The 26237-nt window shown below is 45.2% G+C and overlaps 1 long non-coding RNA gene across 4 annotated transcripts; it reads right to left on the reverse strand.

The window, feature by feature from the left end:
* Nucleotides 1-116: 116 nt before the first annotated feature.
* LOC121136893 lies at nt 117-22365 on the reverse strand. 4 transcript variants are annotated; one of them, XR_005874082.1, is made up of 5 exons: nt 21339-22365; nt 14680-14927; nt 11453-11476; nt 9501-9585; nt 117-955 (listed from the first exon to the last, which is right to left on the reverse strand). It is a non-coding gene; the product is annotated as an uncharacterized LOC121136893 (long non-coding RNA). The 4 variants fall into 4 exon arrangements; XR_005874081.1 differs by having other exon boundaries at nt 14680-14939; XR_005874085.1 differs by lacking the exon at nt 21339-22365 and adding an exon at nt 12857-12908 and having other exon boundaries at nt 14680-18163.
* Between the last annotated feature and the right edge of the window lie 3872 nt (nt 22366-26237).

Here is a 26237-nt window from a genome sequence, read left to right on the forward strand (position 1 = left end):
ACATGCATGTGTGTGTGACATTTTTACATTTAAAATGTTAATTTTTATTTTTGGCTTTTTATTCTTCTTTTGTGCATTACCTCCTGACCTCAGTTTCCCCGCCCTCCTACCCTCCCAGTCCCCCATGCCATCTCCCCTCTCCCTAGATCCACTCCTCTCCTGTCTCCCTTCAGAAAAGGGCAGGCCTCACAGGGATAGCCACCAAGCATAGCATACCAAATTTCAATAAGACTAGGAATTTTCCCCTCATATTAAGACTGGAAGAGGCAACCCAGTAGGAAGATAAGGGTCCTAAAAGCAGACAAAAGAGTCAGAGGCACCTCATTCACACCATCGAGGGTCCTACAAGAGCACTGAGCTACACAACCATAAATTATGCAGAGGACCTGGGTCAGACTCCAGGCTCCCTGAATATTGGTTCAGTCTCCATTCGCCCCATAAGTCCTGATTGTCTGATTCTGTGGATTTCCGTGTGGTGTCCTTGACCCCTCTGGCTCCTACAGTCTTTGCTCCCCTCTTCTGCAGGATTCTCCGAGCTCATTCTGATATTTGGCTGTGGGTCTCTGCATCTGTCCCCATCAGTTGCTGGATGGACCCTCTCCGATGACAATTATGCTAGGCTCTGGTCTACAAGTATAGTAGAGTATCATTAGAAATCATTTCATTAACTTTTTGTTTTCTGGTCGTGTTGGGTTCTATCCTAGGTCTCTGGGTTATCCAGTTTCTGGGTCCTGGCCCTCCAGGCAGGGTCAGGGACTGGCTTCCTCTTGCAGCATGGGTCTCAAACTGGACTAGTCACTGGCTGGCTGCTTGCACCCCGATTTCTGCCCCTCTGTTACCTCAGCACATCTTGCAGGCATGAGCAATTGTAGACAACTTCCTGAACAACTTCACCAATAGCGAAGGCACTGAGATCATCAACTAATAAATGGGACTTCACGAAACAGAAAAGCTCCTGTAAGGCAAAGGACACTATCAATAGGACATAATGAGAAAGATTTTCACCAATTCCACATCTGACAAGAGGGCTAGTATCCAAAATACATAAAGAACCCAAGAAACTAGACATTTAAAGGTTTTAAATTGCATGTGTATGTTATATGTGTGGAAACGTGCTCATGTGTAACGTGTAGGCACACTTGTGTGTAGGCCAGAGGTTGGCATCAGGTGTCTTCCTCAATTCTCTGCTGTAGTTTTTGAGACAGGGTTATTACTGAACGTAAGGCTCACAAGTTTGGCTGGACTGGCTAGACAGCGAGCTGCTGACAACCACATCTGCTTCCCCTCCATGGGAGTTCTGGGTGTGTGCCGCTCTGTCTGGCTTTGCCGTGGGTGCTGGGGGAGAACCTCAGATCCTCATTCTTGTGTGGCAGCCCTTTGTCAACTGAGCCCTCTACTAGCCAAGCTGGTATCTTCTGAGAGAAGGTATTTGTTGTACTGTTTAGTGGGGATGTGGGACATGAGCCCAACCACTGCTAGAAATAGAGACTGGCTTTTCATTGTGGTGACTAAGGATGGGCAGTCCAGCTTAGCATCCTGTCCCACCTCCAATCAAACAAAAACCAATTGTTCTGGAAATTAACTGAGACTCCCATTGAACTTGTTCCAGGACTAAAGTCTGAAACTCCCTTCTCTATGTCCCTGGATAATACTTATTAAATTAGCAGCCAAGTAACTCTCTTCATGAGGATGGGTAGTTGTATAGGACTTAAGCTATTGCGCAGTTCGGATGTCGCTTTGTGTCTGCTTCTGAATTTCCATGGCGTTCTTCTATCTTGATGTCTGTCCATAGGCACTGAGGGGGGATGTAAGGCTTGATCACCCTAGCTCTCCAGGTGAACAAGTTCAGACCCTGCCAAGTGGAAAAGGCAGCTAACAAACAGCTTTCCCTCAGTGCTGAAGGCCACTTAAGTCCTGAGCGAGGGCTGTAAGAGAGCTGAGGCACTCATCTCCTGTGAGGGGACACAGCTTGTCAGGAGGGTGGACATCTCCAACAATCTCACTCGTCTTCCAGAGTTTAAACTATCATCGTAAGGCTTAAGAAGCCACCCAGTGTGTCCACATCGATACACCCATTCAAATCAAAGTGCTGGTTCCGCTGAGGCTTCCCGAAGAGGATTCTGTCATCTTCTGGTTTTGCTTTGCTTTTAATCTTTTGAATTTTTTATACAGGGTCTTGACATGTTGCCCAGGACTTAAAAGTGTAATCCTGCTGCCTCAGCCTCCTAAGTGCTGAAATTATAGACATGCATCATGCTTAGCTTATCATTCTCTTTTTAAGAAGTTTTAAAATGTATTTTTTAATGTGTGTGTGCACGCACACGTGTCTATGGAGGTCAGACATTTTGGATCCTAGCGGGTCCTCTGGCGCTGTGGTTACAGTGGTTGTGAACTGCCCTGACTGTCCTGGAATCAAACTTGGGTCCTCTCTGAGCCAGCTCCCCAGTTCTGTATCATTCTTTTTATGAATGGGGTTTTTTTTCTAATGTATCAAACAGCACCTCCACCCATTACTGTTTGCACGCACTCACATTGTGCTGCATCCAGAAAGTCAGGACAACAGCTTGCTGACTGTGCAAGCAACCTTAGCAATGAGCAATTGAATGCCAGAACCCACAGATAAAGATACGTTGGGACCGTCTCTACTCTCACTGATAGAAACTATATACAGTGTAGTGACCTTCTCTTCACTTTCATTGCTTGCCTTGGCAGCCCTAAGCAGACTGCAGAGCAGCCAGGGACAGCATTTGTAGGTGATTCTCATCAAAGCCCTAGGAAGATGGAGCAACACCTACAGCCCAAGAGAGAACTCTTGGGGACCGGTGCCTTCAGTACACCAAAGACAAAACCGTGGCAGCACAGTGAAGATCAGCTGTGTGCAAAAGAGCCTCCTTGTGCGTTTTCCTCCACAAAGAGCCTCCTTGTGCGTTTCCCTCCATAAAGAGTGTAGATAAAAGCCACACAAAGGTATCCGCCATACCTCTTCCCACACCCAGCTCCTTTGCTGTTTTTTATTCCTCTTCCTAATTTTCTTCCTTAGTCCTATTTTTCTTTGTCAGATCTACCCCTTCCTCCAGGTAGTTCCTGGAGGACCCCTTTCTTCTGGGTGACTTATTTGTTCACTCCTTTCCCAGGTATCAGGTAAGCCAAAGCCACGAACAAAGCACGGAGACTCCCTGGGGTGCAGTTTATGCTCTGTGGGAGAAGATGGAGGCAGAAAACAAACAGCAAATAACGAGACGTTCAGACAGTGACTAAGAGACACGCAGGAAGCATATTATGTGACAGACTCACCAGGAAGTGAGGTGGTGGATTGAAATTGAACTTATATGAAATATATCGGGAGACAGTAGACAAGGGGAAAACATTCTAGACAACGCAATGGCCTTGGAGGAACATCTAGTGTAGACCTTCCAAGGACCTGAAAGAAAGACCCTTCATTAGAATGTGAGGATGGCAGGACATGAAGCCAGTGTTTACATGAGTCGGATCATATCAGGTCTGTGAAGTCTGGACACGGATGGATTTTATTCCAACTACAGTGGGAAGCCTTGTGCTAGCAAGTTAATGAATTATTTTTGCAGAGCATGGACAATCCTTTGCATTCTCTACTCTGATTCTCTAGATTTCATGGTAGTGGGGTTTAGAGAAAAAATGTACCATGTAAGAATGCAGGACACACAAGAGTGTATGTATGACAGAGAGACTGCATCACACAAGATCTTCGTCTTCTTTCCCTTATTCTCTGACTATGTAGAGCTATTCTTTTCCTACTTATTTATGTCACCTGTTCCTTGGCTCTTTTGATGAATTCATCACTTGCTTTTGGACTTTCAGGTTATTTCTCCAAAGATACTTTTGTTGGGAATCATTTCATTTTCTATAGTATTTTGTAGGTTGTGAGTGATAATATTAGAAAATTGCACGGTGGTGAGCCACAATGGTTCTGCAGTTCAGTTACTAGGATGACATCTATTATGTGTGGTGTTTTCCCAAGGATGGACACACACACACCACACACACACACACACACACACACACACACACACACACACACACACACAGAAATAGAACCCACAGCAAACCAAAGTGATTGCAGTTGGTTAAACAATGATTGTCATCCCCATCCTTATCGTCCCCCATGGTCCTCAGTCTTCCGTCCACCCCCACTCACTCCCCCCGTCACTAACAGCACTCTAAAGTCATGAGTTGCCTACTGGAGTAGGAACAACTCAAAAGCAGCTGCATCATGGAAAAGCCCACCCAACACGGATGACAGCTCAGGAAAGCTGCATCCCTGGAGCTCTGTGCCAGCTTGCAAGTCTAGGATATCTCCTCTGAGCAGCTCGGCTGGTCAGTTAACTCCCCAGGGGGGGGTTAGTGCTTCAATAAGCTGTAGAGTGGCCCTCCTGAATGTGGCAAGTCTCAGCTTCCCCACACAGAGAATTTTGTTTATCTCCTGGGCCTCATGACCCTACTCTCACTCTCCTCTCTTAGAGAAAATGTTTCAGTTTGGGGAAAACTGCTATACAGGACCCCACCTCGTTCTGGCTCTTACACTCTACCTTCCTCTTTCCCAATTCTCTCTGAGCCTTGGAGGGGATGATCTAGATATCAACATATGGCTAGGCATTGGGCCACCACGCCACAGCAACAGTCCCTGGTTCTTGGGAGCTTCAGTGGTGGTTATGAGTCTGTGTGACACAACATTTATTGCAAAAGCGAGTTTCCTTCCATGACTGACTGCAGCTGACAGCAACAGTGATTTTTGGGTGTAAGCATAAATGTTTGGAAGGCAGTTTGGTAGGCATATTGTGTCCATTTAACAAAACAATAACTGTGACTTCTCCCACTGGGTCTGTGACCTCTCTAGACGCAGGTTTTGCCCAGGCTTACAATACCAGAGAACTCCCTCCAGTGGAGCTGGCCTTAAATCCATTTGCAAAGCTGTGACTTATACTCATGATAGCTTGCCACTATTGCACAAGCAGGCGCATTCTGCATGTCAGCATGCCGGAGCCACAGCCAAGCAGGAATGTTGGTGACAATTCTCTTCAAGCAGCCTGTGTATCACCTTGTGACACTATGAAAGCTCACTCCCACACTGATTTTCCATGTCCCCAAACCAAAGCATGTAGTGTCTTCAATAAAGTGGGCTTACTGTCTAGACAGATCGGGAGGGACAGGTAGGTATTCTGGCACTCGGGAGTCAGAGAATACTGAGTGTTACACAGCTCAAATGGAAAGGTACCCTGGAGCTCGGGAGCCAAGGACTACTACAGGTTGCAGTAAGCTTAGAAGCTTATAGCCCTGCCTCAGGGAAAGGCTTCCCCAGTGTATCCGGCAGGACAGGGTCTTCCAGCTGGGGATGTCTGCCCAGTGTAGCAGTTTTATTCCAGCAGGAGAGGGTTTCCTGGGTGAAGTTGCTTCAGTTCAGCCCTGCTTCCGGGAGAGTGGAGAGCTAAGTGTAACAACTCGGCTCTGCCAGGAGTCATCTCTGCTCCACCGCAAAAGAAGATCTTCACCCAAAGCTCATCTCAAAGGAGTTTATTGGAAGGAAGAATCCAGGAGAGTGCAGAGGGCAGCCAGATAGCACAAACAGCCATAAGCTGAACAGACACAGGGTTTATATAGGGCTTCCAGGGTGGGGATTGGTCAGATTTCAATGCTGAGCTCAGATTGGCTAGAGCCTCTGCTTAGGAATTGATTAGTTTTCTGCACAGGATTAGGGTCAGATTTCAGAGCCAAAGTGTGTTTCTTTCTCTGGACATTTTAGCCTTTTGGCTCCAATTTTAGGGCCAGGTTGCATTTCTTTCACAGAGTCTGTTTCCAGGGACAAAGAGTATTCCTTTGGCACTGATTTCAGGGTCAGTGTGCATTTCTTTGATTCTGGTTGCAGAGTCAAAGTGGGTTTCTTTGGCTCTGCCCAGGGTGTATTTCTTTTTTTTTTTTTTTTGGTTTTACGAGACAGGGTTTCTCTGTTTTGGAGGCTGTTGGTCCAGCCTGGCCTCGAACTCACAGAGATCCGCCTGCCTCTGCCTCCCGAGTGCTGGGATTAAAGGCGTGCGCCACCAACACCCGCCTCCAGGGTGTATTTCTTTGACTGGTCCCTTTTCCCTAAAGTAGCTTCTCAGAAAAATTGGGAATCGATCTACCTCAAGACCCAGCAATATCACTCTTGGGGATTTACCCAAAGGATGCATGCACACAAGGACATCTGTTCAGCTATGCTCATAGCAGCGCTATTTGTAATAGCTGAAACCTGGAAGCAAACTAGACATCCCTCAACCAAACAATGGATAAAGAAAATGTGGTATATAGACTCAATGGAGAAGTATTCAGTGGTTAAAAAAACAAAACAACAACAAAAAAACAATGGCATCTTGAAATTCACAGGCAAATGTACAGAACTAGAAAAAACCATCCTGAGTGAGGTAAATCAGACACAGAAAGATAAGCATGGAATGTACTCACACATAAGTGGATATTAGTATAGAGCAAAGGATAACCAGCCTACAATCCACAACCCCAAAGAATCTAGGAATCAAGGAGGACCCTAAGAGAGACATGCATGAACCACTCCCTACAAGATTTCCTGAGTAAATTGGGAGCATGGGAGAAGGGGGAAGAAATTAGAAAAGAGAAGAGGAGAGGAAGAGAGAGGAGAGGGGAACAGGAGGGATCAGGTTGAGCTGTGGGAAGGACAGAGAAGGAGAGCAAGGAAAAAGATACCTTGATAGAGGGAGCCATTTAGTATTAATGAGAAACCTGACACTAGGGAAATTCCCAGGAATCCACAAGGATGACTCCAACTAAGAATATAAGCGATATTGGAGAGGCTACCTTAAATGCCCTTCCCCTATAATGAGATTGATGACTACCTCATATGCCATCCTAGAGCCTTCATCCAGTAGCTGATGGAAGCAGAAGCAGAGATCCACAGCTAAACACTGAGCTGAACTCCTGGAATCCAGTTGCCGAGAGGGAGGAGTGATGAGTAAAGAGATAAAGACCATGTTGGGGAAACCCACAGAAACAGCTGACCAGAACAAGTTGGAGCTCAGGGACTCCAGATTGACAGCTGAGGAACCTGCTGAACATGGGTGTCAGTTGAGGGGCTTGGGCAGTCTACGGGGGCTCTGGCAGTGGAACCAATATTTATCCCTAGTGCATGAACTGCCTTTTTGGAGCCCATTCCCTCTGGAGGGATACTCTCCCAGTCTAGACACACGGGGGAGGGCCTAGGTCCTGCCCCAAATAATGTGACAGACATTGGTGATTCCCCATGGGAGGCTTCACCCTTCCTGAGGAGTGAATCTGGGGTGGAGTGCGGTGTTGGTGGGAGGAATGGGAAAACAGGAGGGAAAGGGAACTGGAATTGATATGTAAAATAAGATTGTTTTCAATTTAAATAAAAAATAGAGTTATATAAGGGACAGGCAACTTGGGCAAGGTAACATGAAAATACACCGATATCTCAGGAGCCCCAAATGAGTCCGCAGCCCTTTTAAACTTACAGGCATGGGCCAATGGTAGAATTCCCTCAGTAGCGCTGCCAGGTCTCATATAATTTACTAGACCATATTATTCTAGGAATTTAAAGCTGTGCTTTGTTCTTGTACCTTGTGTGGACTGGTCTGCTGTCATCCCTCTCAGTGTGTGGATTAGCTGGGCTTCTCCAGAGAAACAGAACTAACAAGCTGAATATACATTAAAGATTATTAAATCAGTTTACGTTAAAACATTAATGACAGCTGTCCCACACCTAAGAAGCTGATAACGGAATAGTCACTTGGTCCTTGATCCTGGGTACTCCTCAGCTTTCAGAGAAGTCCCACGTTTGTCGTCTCACACTGGAGAGGCCGGCAACCAGCAGTCCACTACGATGGGTGCCTCGGCAGTCCTCATGCGGGGACCTTAAAAACCTGAGATGTTTCTGGAGAGCTGCTGGTACTTAGGAAGCCTGAGAGTGCTGGTTCTGGTATCAGTGAAGTTCGTAACATCAGGATAGATCCCCCAGGCAGTGGGAGGGAAGGGCGAAGCAGGTGAAGGATCTTCCTTGTCAAGCCCTGTTTTATCGGGGATGCTACTATAAGATGCTCACACACACACACACACACACACACACACACACACTTCACACTCACTTGGGGCTGGTCTCCCCACACCAACTCAGGGAATCTGGGCAATTCTTCAGGTAAGGCTCCCTACCCTGATGACTCTAATTTGTGGCAAGCTAAAAGCAAGCGTCACAGTGCCCTGTCTATTTTGAGATGCTTCTCTCAATCTGTGAAACACTCAGGGGTTAGTTTTATATTGTTTCTGTAATGAAATCGTTAAAGAGGTCAAGCAGGATAAGCATCCAAGGCTCTGAATCCCTAGTCACTACGCCACGGCAAACAGTGAGAGTGGAGAGGTAATCTTGGTAGGACTGCTCTGAAGGTCCACAGTTGACATTATAAGTGAATTGGTCTTGGGATCTAACAACTAAGAGAACACTAAAATCTATAGTAAAGGCTAATAGAGCGGGTCTGGGTGCTGGAGAGATGCTTAGGTGCTAAGAGCACTGAGGGCCAGGTTTCAATTCCCAGTACCCCCATGACAGCTCACAGTCATCTGTAACTCCAAGATCTGATACCCACACATAGACATACATGGAGGCAACACACAAATTCACATTTAAAAAACAAAGCTAACATAGCACTAAAAGATTTCATATTTTCTACCCACTGTCTGGCTTTCTCATCCTGAGTTAGCTCTATGAGACCTTTCCCTATTTGAGTTCTTGGTGGGATCAGCTCAAGCTGTTTGATTTAGTTTGAGGCCAAGGGGGAATGGCTACACCTGTGGGCCTGGTTGTATCCCACCCAGGGGTAGATTCTTAACCTGAAACATGGCTGTAGCCACTCATATTCTCTGTCCCTCAGTCATACCTGGTTTCTGTGATAGCCCCAAAGTAAGCAATTTCTACCCCTAGTATGTTCATTTGTGGGAATGTATAAAATGTACGTTTACTCTGAGGGAATTTCCCCACCCATTAAACAACCTTTGTTCTACCATTTTATCTCAGTATCCATCCATGTCGGCCCATTGTCTCTGGTGCTCTTGGGGTTTGCCATGAGAACTTTTCCTTGGGGGACAACACACAACACCTACTCACCCCAGGAAGACTAAAGCCTATCTTCATTAGCCAATTAGTTTTTATATTAGTTTTTATCAGAGCTGCTTACAGGAGTATAGGTGAAGAGTTACAGGAGCAAGGATGACTCAAAAAGCCACCGAAATGCCCACCCCAATACCAGCAACGAAAGGTACCTCCCTGGGCCTCTCTCTACGACCTCCAGGCAACTCAACAAGCAGAAAGAGACCTCCTTTCAGTGCTTGGCTGACTGGAGTCTCCTCTGCCAGCGGCTGTTTACTGCTTCCAGAAAGCTGGGAAGGAACTGTCACAAAGTTTGTAAGTTTCATCTTCCCCAGATATGTGGAGTTTGTTTACCCACCGTTTCTCAAGAGTCTTCCCCTCCTGTGTGGAATGTTTCAATTCCAAGCAAATTTCTATACAACAGCATGCAAACATCATCACCACTGTAGGAGTAATTTATTAAATTCCAGTTATTATTGACATGACTCCAAAGGGTTTTACAACCTGAAAATTATTCCTTTTAATAACAAGTTATCAGCATATTTTGTGATATTCCGTATAGAGACACCTAAGTGGTTCATATAGCTTAAAATGACCTAACTTTATATCATGCGGTGCTTGCTGTAACACACAGAGCATTATAGTGAATATAAAAACAATTATCAATTTCAATTAAAATGCCTCTCCATCAAATTATGTTACCAATTAAATAAATCCTTCTAAAGGAGGAGACTGTGTAAGGTAAATTAGATTCTATTGAATTTGTATTCTCTGGGTGGACTGTAGTACTTTTCCATTGTTCAGACAACAAAAGGCAACAAAAAACGTTCAGATAGATAATGTGCAGTTGAAGTGTGTGTGTGTGTGTGTGTGTGTGTGTGTGTGTGTTCTATAAAATTCAACTTCAATTCTAATGCTCCTGAGGGCAAAATACACAAAATCAAGATTTCCCTGGTAGCGTATTATTTACAGAGACAGGACCATCTTTTTCTAGTTCTACCCCAACTAGGGGAAAGAATTGCTACTAAACCCATTGGCAAGGCAAGCTGCATATGTAGACTTCTATCTAGTGAAGTGCTTATACACTTCCTCTTTGTCTTTCTCAACGAAGCATGTCTGTAGTTCAAATATGCCAAGAATGCACAGCTGTGGGGCTTCTACAAAAGCTTGGCTTCTGCTAGGTCTGCACCTTGCTCTGGCTCCACTCTGCACGTGGAGCAATCCTGCAGGGCTCCTGCCTGGCTTCTCCTGACAGTTGTCACATCTCATGCATACATCAAGGCAACTATCCTTTTGGTTCCTCCTCGGCTACCAGCTCTCTGGGCCAACAGAAATTATGGTGTGCTGTGGCCAGATGCCAACAGCTCAGTGGTGCCGGAGCAAAGCTTGTTTCTAACTGCCACCAAAAATCTAATACAGATCTGGGAGACTTTACAGCAGGCATTTCCCTTGTGCCAGCCAGTAGGCTGAGGGATGTTCCTTCTGCCATGTTCCCACTGTCTTATCAGGAACATAAAGACTTCATAGTCAATTGATTAGGGCTAAAAGACAGACAATCAGATCTTCGTTTCAGACTGTAAATGGCCAGAACTAAACACCTAGCCTTGCATGACTGCCAGAGGCCAGTTGCCAAAGGTCTTCCGTGGGGAATGCAGCAAGCAGATTTTGGACCCCATTGATATCTACTTTAAAGTCACTGCTGGCATCTAGGGAGTATGAAAATGCTTCCTAAATCAGCACTGCTTACACTATTTTTCAATCCTGATGTCTGTAAGAGCTTCAATGCAGTGAGTTTTTGAATCCACAAAAATGGAAAGCCTGATAGTGCACCTTCCTTTAAATTTCAAATCACCTCTGGAAGCCTCCAGAGTTGAAGTCAGCTAAGAGGAGATGCAGTGATTATCTGTTGGTTGGCTCATAGCTTCTCCAGAGATTTCTTTTTCATAGAAGGACAGATTTTAGGGGAAAAAAAGAGGAATGGCTTTAAAACCCAGCAGAGTAGCTAATCTGTGATACACACTAGCTACTGCATTTTATGACTGTAAGATTTCATTAATTAATTTTGTCCATATATGATTACTTAATTGAATTTGCCTCCTTTTTTTCTTTTGTATTGTTTTGCTTTGTTTTGTTTGGGTTTTTTGAGACAGAGTCTCTCTGTGTAGCCCTGGCTGTCCTGGAACTCATTCTGTAAACCAAGCTGACTTGAACGTAGAGATCTGCCTGGCTTTGCCTCCCAAGTATTAGAATTAAAGGCATGTGCCACCACCACAAGGCTTTGAAATCACTTTCAATTATAAAGAGCCTTACCATGTTCCTGGCTCTCGTTGACAGCTTTAGATGGGGACAAAAGAAAAGGAAATGTGTTAAAAATATATCAATCGAAAGATACATTCTGACTAACAAATACATTCTGCATTTCCGGAGCTTGGCCTGGTTCTTGGTTGTGGGTCTCTGCGTCTGGTTACATCAATTACCGAATGAGGGCTCTATGATGACAGTTAGGGTATTCATCAATCTGATTATAGAGATAGGCCAGTTAGGGCATCCTCTCTACTATTGCTAGGAGTCTTAGCTGGGGTCATCCTTGTGAAGTTGTGGGAGTTATCCCAACATCAGGTTTCTCCCTACGCCTATAATGGCTCTGTCTATTAAGATATCTCTTCCATTGCTCTTCCTGCACACCCTTCCCTGCCTCAGCCATCTCATTCCCTTCCGTTCTCATCCCCATCCCTTCCCCCTCACCACCCCCCATGCCCAGGTTACCCTGTAGATCTCATCTAATTCCCCTTCTCATCCCTGTGTCCCTCTTAGGGGTCTCCTTGTTACCTAGCTTCTTTGGAGCTGTGGACTGTATGTAGTATGGTTATCCTTTGCTTTATATCTAACATATGCTTATGAGTAAATAGATACTGTGTTTGTCTTTCTGAGTCTGGGTTACTTCACTCAGGATGTGTTTTTTATTCTTCCTTAGTTCCATCCGTTTGCCTGCAAATTTGCCACTGAGTAATATTCCATTGTGCAATTGTACCATATTTTCCTTATCCAGTCGAAGAGATGAAGGGGGGGGATATATGAGCAAGGGAGGTGAGATCGTGATGGAGAAATCTGTGGAGGCTGCTGAACCAAGCTCCTGGAAACTTGTGAGCTCTAGACCTACGACTGTAGAGACTCCAGGGGACCAAACTTGGCCCTCTGTATGTGGAAGTCAGTTGTGAAGCTTGGGCTGTCAGAGGGGCTGCTGGCAGTAGGACCATGATACAAATATGGTACACGAGGTGGCTTGTTGGATCCCATTCCTTAGTGTGGAATGCCAGGCTCAGTGGCAGTAGGACCTTAATATAATCCCAGTACATGAACTAGCTTGCTGGAGCCCATTCTCAGTCTTAATGCATAGAAAAGGGGTCTGGCCCTGCCCTAACCTAATGAGCCAGACTATGTTGAGTCCTCATGGGAGCCCTTACCTATGAGGAGGAGTAGACTGGGGGGGGGGGGTGAGGGAAGCTGGAGGAGTTGGGGTGGGAGGGAGAACCATAGATGAAATGTAAAATGAAATTAAAACATAAAAAGAAAAAAGTTCAAAAGTGTGTTTTAGCATACTCCATTTTCTAGCATTAAGGGAAGGAGGAGGAAGGATCAGTTTCATAAGTTCCAGGGTCCCAGATGATGCTCTCAGCTAGTCTCAAACACTTCCCAAGAAACAACAGTGCAAACCTGTTCTTGAGTGAGTGGTGTCCTTGCAGGAGCCTTTAGATCCTCAGCATTGCTTTTAATAAAGAAAGAGGTGGGATTGTAAATTGATATTATAAAGGATCTACTAAAGTTGATTAGGAATATTAAGGCACACAAAGAAGAATTTAAACTAGAAAGGAGCAGTCAAAGGTGAGATGCTACTGACTAGACTTGGGAAAACCTGCCGGAAAATTTACACCTCTAGTAAGAGCTTTAGGTTGCTGGAAAATGCATAAATCTTCTCACTAAGTTTATCATCAGTGCCTTTGTGTGTGGCTTCCTTCACACCTTCCCTAGACAATTTGATTCATAAATTGGCAAGGAAAAACTATGTTTAAATAAAAATTATGGCATGTATCCTTTTTGAGGGTCTATAAACTCTGCTTCTAGCAAGGCAGCCAGAAACAACCCTTGGACCCCTTCTACCCTGGGCTGTGCAATGCAGAAGTCTACAAATATGATGAAAGGATACAAGAGATGGAAATGAGGCTTAATTAGGAAATCAGAGCTAAGCATTGAGCAGAACTTGGGGAATCCAGCTGGAGAGAGGGAGGAGTGATGAGCAAAGGGGTCAAGACCGTGATGGGGAAACCCACAGAAGCAGCTGACCTGAGCCAAGTGGGGACTCATGGGCCCAGCATGACAGCTGGGGAACCAGCATAGGACCAAATCAGGCCCCCTGAACGTGGGTGTCAGATACGGACGAGGCCTGGGTATTCTTTGGGGCCTCTGGCAGTGGAACACTATTTATCCCAGTGTAAGAATGGACTCTGAGAGCTCATTCCACATGGAGGGGCACTTTGTCAGCCCAGATACTTGGTGGGGTGGGGTAGGGTGGGGTGGGGTGGGGTGGCTGGGTCCTGCCCCACATGATGAGATAGACTTTGAAGATCCCCCATGGAAGGCCTCACCCTCCCTGGGAAATGGGATGGGGGGTCAGTGGGGGACACAGGAGGGTGGGAGGGAGAGGGAACTGGGATTGATATGTAAAATAAGATTGTTTCTAATTCAAATAAAATTTTATATAAAAAGAAACCAGAGAAATGTCTTCCAATGAAATATAGTGCTTTGGTAAATAAGAGAAATTTTAGAATATTTCTAATGCATTGTTTTCTAAGACTCAAGAAAGTTTTGAAATGTCAAATTCAGAGCACATAGCCGTGAAACAATGAAAGTAAGATCTAGAACTATTTGTTGGCTATGGAGTGTTGGACATGTTTCGGCCTCAAGCTACTGAACTCCATCCTGCCACCTCCTTTCAGAACCTTGGCAAACATTGTCACTTAGAATATGAAAGACAAACAAAACAAAACCACCCAAACAACAACAACAAAAACAAGTTACAAAAACAAACAAAACCCCCTGGCTCCTAACCATCTATTCTAGGCTCAAATAATTTCCTAAATGCGGGCTGCACTCTGATTCTTACTTTTTCTAAGCCAAGAGCAACTTTTTCAAGAAGAGGAGAGAACCAGGGTATCAGCAATGTGTGCCAGCTGCATGTACCAGTTACATGTGCCGGCTGCAGGTGCCAGCTGCTTGGGAAGAGAGCGGAGGGCAATTCAAAAGCAAACATCCGAAAGAGGAGATTTCCCAAGACCAGGAGACCCAGAGTGCTAAGCCAGTTCTGCCTAAGACTTAGACTTTTCACACTGGAAATAGAAATTCCTTCAAGATGTCAGAGTTGAGAAAGCCTTGAGCTCCCCCTAGAGGACAGAGCTCGTCACAACATTTCCCCAGTTGGACCCGCTCTGTGTAATGTTGTGCCTGTCCCCTGGCACACCCGGCTGGCTCACACCACTTACCACAGCATGCCAGGTATTTCAACTCATCACTCCATCGCACGTGTGAGCTCCCTGAGGTCAACAAGACCGTCTGTAGGTGTCCTCCATCCACTACGATGGCATCCGTTACTCGAAGGGCCTTGTTTGATCTTTCAATGCTCTTGTTTCTTCTCCTGGTCTCCCCTCCATTTATATTACGACCAAGGACTTAAAACATCTTAATGCATTCACAACTCTTTGCAGGCAGATGTCCGTGGTGCCCGCATTTCCTGGAGGAGGAACTGGTGAGGTGAGTTTAGCTAGTTGCTCAAAGGCACATGGCTGGAGACCATGAACAAAGCCAGGTTTCCCTGGCATGGACGTCCGCGGTCACTCAGGCCACCCCAGTCTTTCCATTTGGGTGTGCGCTGAGCCCCAGCTTCAGTTTGTTTGAAGCAACCTATGCAGACTCACGGTGCGCACCGTACATGGATTAACAAAAGGAGAACCGTTTCCCCTGTCTCTTCCTGCCTGCCTTATAAAAATGACCAGTGCACGTAAAACCAAGCAAAGCCACACTGGTTCTCGAATTTGACGGCACATTAGAAACATCTGGGGGATTTAAAAAAAAAGTTTTAGTATCTGAGCCTCACCCAGAGCAGCCCTAATTAATGGTTTAAAGTGTGTGCGTGCGTGCGTGCGTGCGTGCGTGCGTGCGTGTGTGTGTGTGTGTGTGTGTGTGTGTGTGTGTGTGTGTAAGGTGCCTGTTCAGAGGTAGATTTATGGGTAGTGGGAACTGAACTTGGGTCCTCTGCAAGAAAAGTATGGGTTCTTACTTTCTCCCACTTCGGTGCTTCAGATTAGCAGATTTTAAATTCGCCCCGCCCCCGTGAGAACAGCTGCAATATAGAAATCTGTCAAGAAAAGTTTTTTAAATCTCCAACACCACTCCTCAAAGACAGGCATCATGGTGGACGTGTTGGCGAACTTCTGTTTACCTACATCTAGAATTATTGTTTGGTCATTTAGTTTTCCTACCTGACCCCTCCAGGCTCATAGCTTGAAGGGTTGGCTGCAAGCTGAGGGCTTTGGGGAAGACGCTGGATGATCTAACCATGCCCTGATGTGTTCGTGGCTTTGCCGGGAGGAGCTGGAACTGGGTGCCGCAGGGGAAGGACTAGGTCCTCACATTCTCTGAAGCGGTGCACATCTTGACCCTAGCATCTACTCTCTGTCATTTACTCATGCTCCTGTGACATGAGTGGCCACAGTGCTTTAGAAGACTCCAAGGTCTTACTCATCTCTGGCCCAAATCCGTGGAACCAGCTATTCATGAATCCACGAGCCAAAATTATTTCCTTCTACTTGAAGCTGATTTTCTTAGGCAGACACCTAATGATAACTAGATTTGATGTCGGATAATGAGGAAGACATTGTCCACTCACACAGCACCTGCTGTCACACAGAGCCTCTTGAAATCATTGAAAAGTTGAATGATTAAGTGTGAAGGCTTTAGCTTCATTAATATTGAGGTCAGAGTGGGTCGTGATAGTGTATGCCTGGAATCCAGGCCATCAGGAGTCTTGAGACAGGAGCATGGCAAGTTTGAGACTAGTTTGGACTGTGTAATAAGATCCCATCTCAGAAAACAGTCATCTCAGAGTGACCTTGAGCAAATGAGATAACACCTTGATACTTTCGTTCCTTCTGGGAAACGGTGACGATGAATAAGCAGTTATATAAAATATCTGGCATATGTTTAAAGATAAATTCATGTTAGTTGCTTTGTGTCTATATCTGATATAGCAGGGGATATGATGTCAGTTTGGGGCATTTTTAAGTTAGAGGTCCCGGGGGACTATCAAAATTGAGAGAGTACCCAGAGTTAATATAGCCGACAGGAGTGTAAACAGAATATAGAGATGTCTCTCTTGTATGTGTAACCTAACAATGTGTTTTAAGAGCAGAAAGTGTTTTCATTTGTCAGGAAATAAAGTATAACACAGGGACCTGTCAAATTAAACAGCTTAAACCTGAAATTTTTTTTTCAACTTTGGGAAATATCCAGTGTATTGGAAGTCTAGGGTTCTATTGCCTGGTGCTGGCCATATAGGATTCTTGTTTTGTCTTTCAAGTTTTAATCATTTTGTGCTTCTTTGCAATGTATCAGATTCACTCCCTCATTGTCTTTTTCCAATGCTGATACCCTTGTCTTTTCAACTAGTCTCCTAACCCCATCTTACTTTTTTATATTCATGTATTTATTCATATATATTATTACAAATATATTTGTAAATGTGTAACAATAATAATGAAAGAGAAAAACCCATGAATTTATGAGCAAGGGGTATAGGATGAGTTGGAGAGAGGAGAGGAAATAGGGAAATGATATCTTAATTAAAAATAAAATAAAATAGGAGCTGAAGAGAGGCCTCAGAGGATCTGTGCCCACGTGATAGTACACAACTGTCTGTAACCCTAAGTCCAGGGTATTTAGTGCCCTCTTCTGGACTCTGTAAACATCAGGAACATAAGCGGTACACGGACATACATGCAGGCAAATCCCACGCGTATAAAATAAAAAATTAACTTTCTTTTCTGTTGATTAGGTGCTCATTCTTGCAATGTTCATGACATATCCAGATCATAGCATTTCATAGCATTCTTCCCCACATGTTAACGCTCTTCCCATCCCCCTGTCGCAGTGTTCCCTGGGCCACGAGTGGAGGATGAGGAAGGTTCACGTAGGGCTGAGCACTCAGCAGCCCCTGATTCTCAGCACTTTGAGCAGTTACATCTCTACTTTGATGGCTGCCCACACCCCAGAGAGGCTCCTCTAAGGCTAGAACTATACCAGTCTGAGTACAAACACGTTATCTGCAGAAGGTTTAACTGCATGCTCACTTAGCAAAACATCAGTAGTAGATTCCCCCACAGGGTTTGACATCCCTAATCACAGGTATACAGTACCAGGCATTCATTCTCTCCCTTGGAGTGAGACTTGGATCCAGTGAGGAAGCACTTGCTTACCCCTGCCACGGGTTTTAATTTTTATTTGTTTATTTTTTAGCCAGTGTATGCAGCAGTACATTTTAGTCTGGATCACCAGCTCACAAATAATGACACGGAGACTTATTATTAATTATGAATGTTTGCCCTTAGCTTAGGCATGTTCCTAACTAGATCTTTTAACTTAAATTAACCCATATTTAAAATCTCTGGTTTGTCACATGGTTTGTCACCTTATCTCCTCCGTACTGTTGCTTCTGGCTAGTGACTCCGCCTTTCTTCTTCCCAGAGTTCTCTCTCTGCTCAGAAGTCCCGCCCATGCCTCCTCCCTAGCTATTGGCTGTTCAGCTTTTTATTACACCAATCACAGCAACACATGTTCACACAGTGTACAAATGTCTCACAACAGGTGTAATCACACAGGGATTCATATGCAGAAAGGTTCAGTGTTTGGCCTAATGCACTGCTGTTGGCATCTTGAAAATCTCAATAAATTTAGATTTGAATTTGTGTTAAGGAAGGAGTAGACAGCAGGAAATAATCTAACTGAGGACTGAAATCAGCAAAACAGAAACAAAGATAACAATAAAATGAATCAATGAAACAAACAGTTGGTTCGTAGGGAAAACAAATCAATGATATAGACAAACCCTTATGCAAACTAACTAAAGGGCAGAGATAGAATATCCAAATTAACAGAACAGAAACAAAAAGGGATAAGGGATATAAAAACAGGCACCGAGGAAATCCAGACAGTCATTATGTCATACTTCAAAAATAGAACATCTAAAATAAATGGACAAATTTCTTGGTAGATAGAATATGTAAAAATTAAATCAAGATTAACAAATGATTTAAATGAACCTATAACCCCTGAGGAAATAAAAGCAGTCATTAAAAGTCTCCCATCAAAATCAGCCTAGAGCCAGATAGTTTCGGCACAGAATTCTACTTTCAAAGAAGAGCTAATACCAATACTCTTCAAATTATTCCACAGAATAGAAACAGAAGGAACATTACCAAATTCTTTTTATGAGGCCATAGTTACCCTGATACCCAAACCACACAAAGACTCAACAAAGAAGAGAATGACAGACCAATTTCCTTCATGAATTTTGATGCAGAAATACTGGCAAACCAAATCCAGTAATGCATCAATAAGAACATCCACCAGCAAAAACGATCTTGTACAATAAAAGAATGTTGGGCGGTATCACCATTCCTGATTTCAAGCTCTACTACAGAGCTATAGTAACAAAAACCACATGGTATTGACATAAAAACAGACAGGTGGATCAATGGAATAGAATACAACACCCAGATACAAACCCACACCTGATTTTCATCAAAGAAGCCAAAGTTATGCAATAGAAAAAAGAAAGCATCTTCAACAAATGGTGCTTGTTTGACTGGATGTCAGATTATAGAATAATGCGAATGGATCTGGATTTATCATTCTGCCCTAGTCCAAGTGAACTAAAGACTTGAACATAAATCCAAACACACTGAACATGATGGACAAAAAAGTGAGAAATGAACTCAAATGCATTGGCACAGGAGACGACTTCCTGAACAAAACACTAATAACACAGGCACTAAGACTGACAATTAATAAATGGGATCTCTTGAAACTGAAAACCTGCTGTAAGACAAAGGACACCGTCAATGGGACAAAATGGTAGCCTATAGAATGGGAAAAGATCTTTTTCACCAACCCCACATCCAGCAGAGGACTTATCTCCAAACCATATAAAGAACTCAAGAAACTAGATATCGACAAGCCAAATAATCCAATTAAAAATAGGGTGCTGATATAAACAGATAATTCTTTCAGCAGAAGAATCTCAAATAGCCGAGAAACACTTAAGGAGATGTTCAACATCCTTGGTCATCAGGGGAATGCAAATCAAAAGGACTCTGCGATACCATCTTACACCTGTCAGAATGGCTGAGATCAAAAGCGTTAATGACTGTTCATGCTGGAGAGGATGTGGAGCAGGGGGAACACTCCTCCACTGCTGGTGGAAGTGCAAACTCGTACAGACACTCTGGGAATCAGTATGGTGGTTCCTCAGAAAGCTGGGAATCAAGCTACCACAAGACCCAGCTGTACCACTCTTGGGCATATACCCAAAGGAAGCTCAATCATACCACAAGGACACTTGCTCAACTATGTTCAACTGATGAATGGGTAAAGAAAATGTGGTACATTTACACAGTGGAGTATTACTCAACTACTCAAATGTGAAAAACAAGGACACCTGGAAATTTGAAGGCATATAATGGAACTAGAAAAAAAAAAACATCATCTTGAGTGAGATAACCCAGACCAATAAAGACAAACATGACATGCACTCATTCGTAAGTGGCTATTAGCTGTACATTAAAGAACTAACTGTGCTACAATTCACAGCCCTGGAGAGGCTAGGTAGCAAGGAGGGCCCCAGGGGTAAATGCAGGGATCTCCCTGGGAAGGGAAAATGGAAGAGGTGTGTGGACTGGGGGTGGGAGGGGATGGGAACTGGGAGATCAGGTTGGGAGGGTGAATGGAGGGGGGAGGGTGAATGGAGGGGGAGACCAGGTTGGGAGGGTGAATGGAGGGGGAGAGTACTGAAAGAGATGACTGGAAAGGAGGGGGCATCTCGGGGTCAGGCAGAAACCCGATGCAAGGGAAACTCCAAGGAATCTATAAGGGTGACCCCAGCTAAGACTCCTAGCCATGGTGGATACGTATCCCTGCACTTGCTTTCTCCTGTGATCAGGTTAGTGACTACTCCAGTTGTCACCAGAGAGCCTTCCTCCAGTGACTGATGAAAACAGACGCAGAGACCCACAGCCAAACATTAGGCCAAGCTCCAGGAATCTTGCTAAAGAGAGGGAAGAAGAATTGTAGGAGCCAGAGGGGCCAAGGACATCACAAGAAAACTCACAGAATCAACTGACCTGGCTCATAGGTGCTCACAGAGACTGAACCAACAACCAGGTAACCTACAGGGGACCAACCCAGGCCCTCTACATATATGTGAGAGTTGAGTATCTTGGTCTACTTGTGTAACTTCTAACAATGGGAGCAGGAGCTGTCCCTAATGCTTTGGCCTGCTCTTGAGATACTATTCCTCATACTGGGTCACCCTGCCAAGACTAAACACAAGGGAGGTACTTAGTCCTGCCTCAACTTGATACGCCATGCTTTGCTGATGCCCATGGGAGGCCTGTCCTTTTCTGAACAGAGACAGAGGAGGAGCGGATTGACAAGGGTGGGGGGGTAATGGAGGGTGGAATTGGAGGAGATGAGGGAGGGGAAACTGCAGTCATGATGCAAAATAAACGAATAAAATAAAATGGAAAACAAAGAAGGACTGAGGATAACCTGATTAGGCCCTTTCCAATTTGAGGACTAGACTTTCCTGTGCTGGGACTTTTATCCAAACCCAATCTCCTGAACGCCAGGGATTCATGGCACTCTGAATTGTTGGAGGGGAGGATAATTTGAATTGCTGAGCATTCATTCACCATTCATTCAAACGTTATACATTTCCATTTTATATTCCTAGTCTACTTCCCGGGAGACCAACCTGCCTTTTCCTTGGAGACCAACACAATCTTTGGTTGCCCTGCCAGGCTCTGATGCACTCTCCTGTGGGGTGACAAAGTCACCTGCCTCTTCCTGCCTATCTCCCAGGGGTCCTTACCTGGCATTGTCTTCTTGCACAAAGTCTCTCAGTCCCATTGGCCACTGGAAGAGGACCCTGCAGTCCCATCAGAAGGCACTTCTTGGTTCCAGAGACCTTTCGGGCGGGCACTGACAGGACCCAGAGCAGCTGCCCCTCGTGACAAAGGGGGGGGTGTTTCCTGGTGAAGGAGATCTCACCAAGGCCTCTGGAATGTTTTGGAAATCTTTCTGTAATGACAATCTGACATAGTAGAGTGGAAGAGAAAAGCCACCTATGGATGGAAGCCAGCCTAGATCCTGGCAGTCCTGGGTCCAGTTTTTATCACAGTAAAACCCCTAAGTGGAATGGGCAAGCAAGCGAGATTTTACGGAAGCACACGTGGCAGTCAGCAGATTGTTAGAGACAACCATCCATTGTTTCAGCCGTTTCTCCAGGTCTTTCAGGTAGCAAGTGAAGTCATATTTGGCACACAGATACTGAAAGCGGTATTCTAAATAGATCACTAATAAGTCAACAAATCGGTGTCTAACAATTGGTCTTTGTTACCGTATCCTACTTCATTTCCTCTAGTAGGGTTGTGCCTCTGAAATTTCCCCAAACAGCCATCAGCTAGGCAGCAGCTGTTCAAACGCTTGAGCCTACAAGGAACTTCCTCATTCAACAACCGCATTCCACTTTAGAGCTTCCTTCTGTTCTCCAGAAGGAAAGAAACAGCATCAAGAAAAATGAACACCAAGGAGCCCTAACATGAGTTGGACAGCCACTTAACTTGAAAACTACAATATGGAAAGAGGAAGGAGAATAAACTGATCCATAATTCCTTTTCCTCTCCGTTCTTCCTTACCCGGCAATGAATTAGAGAGTGTAAATAGACTGTGTGCTATCAAGAAGTGAAATGAGAAAGGGGAACACTCCTCCCCTGCTGTGGGAGTGCAAGCTTGTACAGTCACTTTGGAAATCATTACGGCAGTTTCTCAGGAAATTGGGACTCAATCTCGCTCAAGACCTCTCGGGCATATGCCCAAAGGATGCATACTCATACCACAAGGACATTTGCTCAACTATGTTCATAGAAGTATTATTTATAATAGCCAGAACCTGGAAACAACCTAGATGCCCCTCAACCTAAGAATAGATAAAGAAAATGTAGTACAGTACACAATGGAGTTTTACTTAGCAGTAAAAAAACAAATCAATGAAATCTTGAAATTTGCAGGCATATGGGTAGAATTAGAAAGAAACATCCTGAGTGAGGTAACCCAGACCCAGAAAGACAAACATGGTATGTACTCACTCCAAATATTAGATGTAAAACAAAGGATAACCAGGCTACAAGCCATAACCCCAGAGAATGGGTAAAAGAGGAGATCCCAGGAAGAACACACATGGAGGGCCCTAGGAAGGGAAAATAGTTAAGATCTCCTGAATAAACTGGGGGGAAGGGGGTAGAAGGGAGGGAATGGGGACATGAGGGATCAGGAAGACTGGGTTGGGGGAGGGGCAGGAGGGGGAGCAATGAGAGAGATGTCTTGGCAGAGGGAGCCATTATGGGGTTAGGGAGAAACCCTGTGTTAGAGGAATTTTCAGGGTTCCACAAGCTAAGACTCCTAACCTCTCCCTGTGGAGAGGGCGTCTGAAAGGGCCTTCTCCTTCAAGCTGATTAGTGACTTCTCTAACTGTCATCATAGAACCTACATCCAGTAGCTGACAGAAGCAGATGCAGTGACTCACAGCCAACCCTGGGCCGAGCTCCTGGAGGTCGGTTGAAGAGAGGGAGGAGGGAATCATATGAGCAAGGGAAGGTCAAGATCATGATGGGGAAAACCACAGAGACAGCTGACCTGAGCTAGTGGGAGATCACCAACTCTGGATTGGTAGCTGGGGAACCTGCGTGGAACTGAACTAGACCCTCTGAATGTGGGTGATGGCTATATGGCTTGATCTGTTGGGGGCAGGATACTGGCAGAGGCACCAGGACTGATTCCAGGTGCATGAACTGGCTCTTTGGAGCCCATTCCCTGTGGTGGGGACACCTTGCTCAGCCTTGATACAAGGGGGTGAGGCCTGGTTCTGCTTCAACTTGGTATGCCAGACTTTGTTGACTTTCCAAGGAAGGTCTTACCCACTATGAGGAGTGGATGGGGGGGTGAGGGGTGGATAGGAAGGGGGAAGGTGGAGAGAGAGAAAGGGAGGGAGGGGGAACTGGGATTGGTATTTAAATGAAAAAAAATTTAAATAAAAACAAATGAAATGACAACGCCAAGTTCATTTCCTATAGTGTTTCTACTCTTTTTATGAGAATGAAAATCGTATTTGTAAACTATGAAGTAAATTGCATAATTTTTATGACTCTATGCAGAAGAGTTCTTACATTCATGGTATAATGTCAGAATGGCAAAGTTCATGCTGATAATTTAAATTTTAAGTTTGCTCTACTTAGAATAACAGCATATATCAATCTAAAACACCATGAGAAATCAAAGCTATTTTACAGAAAGAATGAACTTTATATTTTACTAAACGGTGTGTGTATGGGTGAATATTCCTGTGGGTATGAATTCACATGGAGGCCAAAGGTCAACCTTGGGTGTCATTATTCAGACACCATCCTGTTTTGTTTGTGACAGGGTCACTCACTGGCCCAGAGCTCATCAAATAGGCTAGGCTGGCTGGCTTCAAGGATCTATTCGTCTCTGTCTTCTCAGTGCTGTTGTGTGTTTTTTTTTTCTATTCAGATTTGTCTTTTTCCATTTTTAATGGAAAATTAGTTTCTTCATATAATATATTCTTATTACAGTTTTATTTTCCTCAACTCCTCCCAAATCCTTTCCCCTTCCCTTCCCACCTGAATCCAATCCACACCCTTTCCTTCTTTCTATCGTTAGAAAACAAACAGGTGTCTAAAACACAATGATGCACCCAGCTTCTCAGATGGGCTCTCGGGACTGTGATCAGGTTCTCATGGTTGGGCGATGGGCACTTTGCAACTGCGTCATCTCCCTAACATTATTTTACTGTCCTTAATGGCACTTGCCCTTCTGTTTTGAACAACCCCCCCTCCTCTCCTCTACTTTTTCTTCCTTTCTTACCTTCTTTCTCCCTTCCTTCCTCCCCCTCTCTTTGTTTCCTTTCCTTCTTTTTATTTTTTGCACCAAGCCCCCCCCCAAATATATAGCCTCTCAGTTTCAATTAGCATCACTCTATGACTTTTGGCCATGTCTAGCTCAAGAGAATGACATTATATCTTCGGAGTGTAAGGTGCTGGTCCCTTGTGGTTCTTCTCTTGTGTTTTCTACCCCTGTCCCATTCCCACAGTCATAGGGGAAAGGCGGGAAACGGAGCCAGAGGAAGACTGTTCTCACATCTCAGTACTCACCACCCTCCTCCTTCCATCATGCACGCACGTGCACGCGCACTCACGCACACACACACACACACACACACACACACACACACACGCGCGCGCGCTTTACACTCCCAGCTCTGCTCACAGCCCCTACATTTTTATTCTTCCCCACTGTCTCAGAAGTCGATCACCTTTCCTTGAATTCACTGTCAAAGCTCTCCCTTGTGTCTCTCTGGGGGCTCTCGGAACTGTGTAGTAAAGACAGAAGCTAGCTAGTATTTCTCTGCAATACACCAGTGCCCATGCAGGAGGTCTAAAGCTTCTGAGAGTGGCTTGTTGCTAGCAGAGCAGGTGACCCTTGCCTTCTGCTCAGTAAATTGACTTGTTTGAAGGTGCAAAGTTTGTTTGAAGGTGCAAAGTGTGTGCGTGTGCATCACACACAGAGAGAGACTCACGTGCATGCATACTGGCAACTTCCCCATTCCTGAGGGAAAACACTGCACTTTCCGGAGGTTCCAGAACAGAAGTCTCAATAGTCACTTCTCTCTGTATCTAAACTGGCAAGGAGTGTGGTGCTGAGCTCTGAGCTCCGTCTGCATCTGTGACCTGGCCTCCCTAGGGCTCCTGTACAAGAGGAAGGCACCGCAGGCGGCTGTCCCAGCTTCCCTGGGGGCGGGGGCGGGGGCGAGGACGGGAAGAATGCATTGGCGCATCTTGCTGTCTCTGAGACTGGGCCTTCCTGTGGTTTGGGGGAGAGGCTGAGGGCACTGGGGAAATGACTGGCATGTTTACCTTCCCACAGGATTAGCAAGAGCCCCTAGATAGCCATTTGTGTCTTCTGACTAGGAGACTCCGGAGCGTGATGAGCTTGTAATAAGTGTCTGAGTTTTTCAGTCTTCTCACTTTCGAAAGTGACAGCTTAGCATTCCTCCCTGGAATCCAAGAACCATCTAGAGAGGAGTAACAAAAAGGGGCAGACCGGCTCCGCCCCAGGACTGGGGATGGGAAACAGGTTGATTCAAAGAGGGCGACTTCGCCCCTCTCTCCCACACCAGGCGCTCCTGGAGCAGGGGCATGGCCTCCGAGTCATGGTCATTCCACGTGCTCCTCGAGCTGCACGCAGTGTGGGAAGCCAAGCTCCCGGGCTCCCTGCCAAGGAGACAACTTGTTCCAGCTTCATGTTACACCTCGATCGGGGGAGGGGGGGGGCGGGGCAGCAGAGGCACTGAGCAGGCCTGCAATTATCTGGGCTACCCAGGCTGTGTCCACGCAGTCCGGCTGCGCTCTCCTGGTGCTGCTGCGGAAGTCAGCCCATCTGCCCGCCTGGCAGGGTGGCACGGCAGCAGGGTGGCCCTTCTGCCTCTCAGTCATCTTGTGACTCAGAAGCACACGTGCGTGGCCTTAATTCGTGGTCACCTTTCCTCCACCATCCCCCTTGACACTTTCCAAATTCATAGCCTCTTTTCTTTATTATTGTTCTATAGAGATGAATAAATACATTAACGCCACCTGTGAATCCATTTAGTATTGCTCATATATATATACATATATATATACTTTTTTTAAACCTT

The sequence above is a fragment of the Mesocricetus auratus genome, unplaced genomic scaffold (genome assembly GCF_017639785.1).
Source record: "Mesocricetus auratus isolate SY011 unplaced genomic scaffold, BCM_Maur_2.0 Super-Scaffold_6730, whole genome shotgun sequence".
In the NCBI taxonomy this organism is placed as follows: Eukaryota; Metazoa; Chordata; class Mammalia; order Rodentia; family Cricetidae; genus Mesocricetus; species Mesocricetus auratus.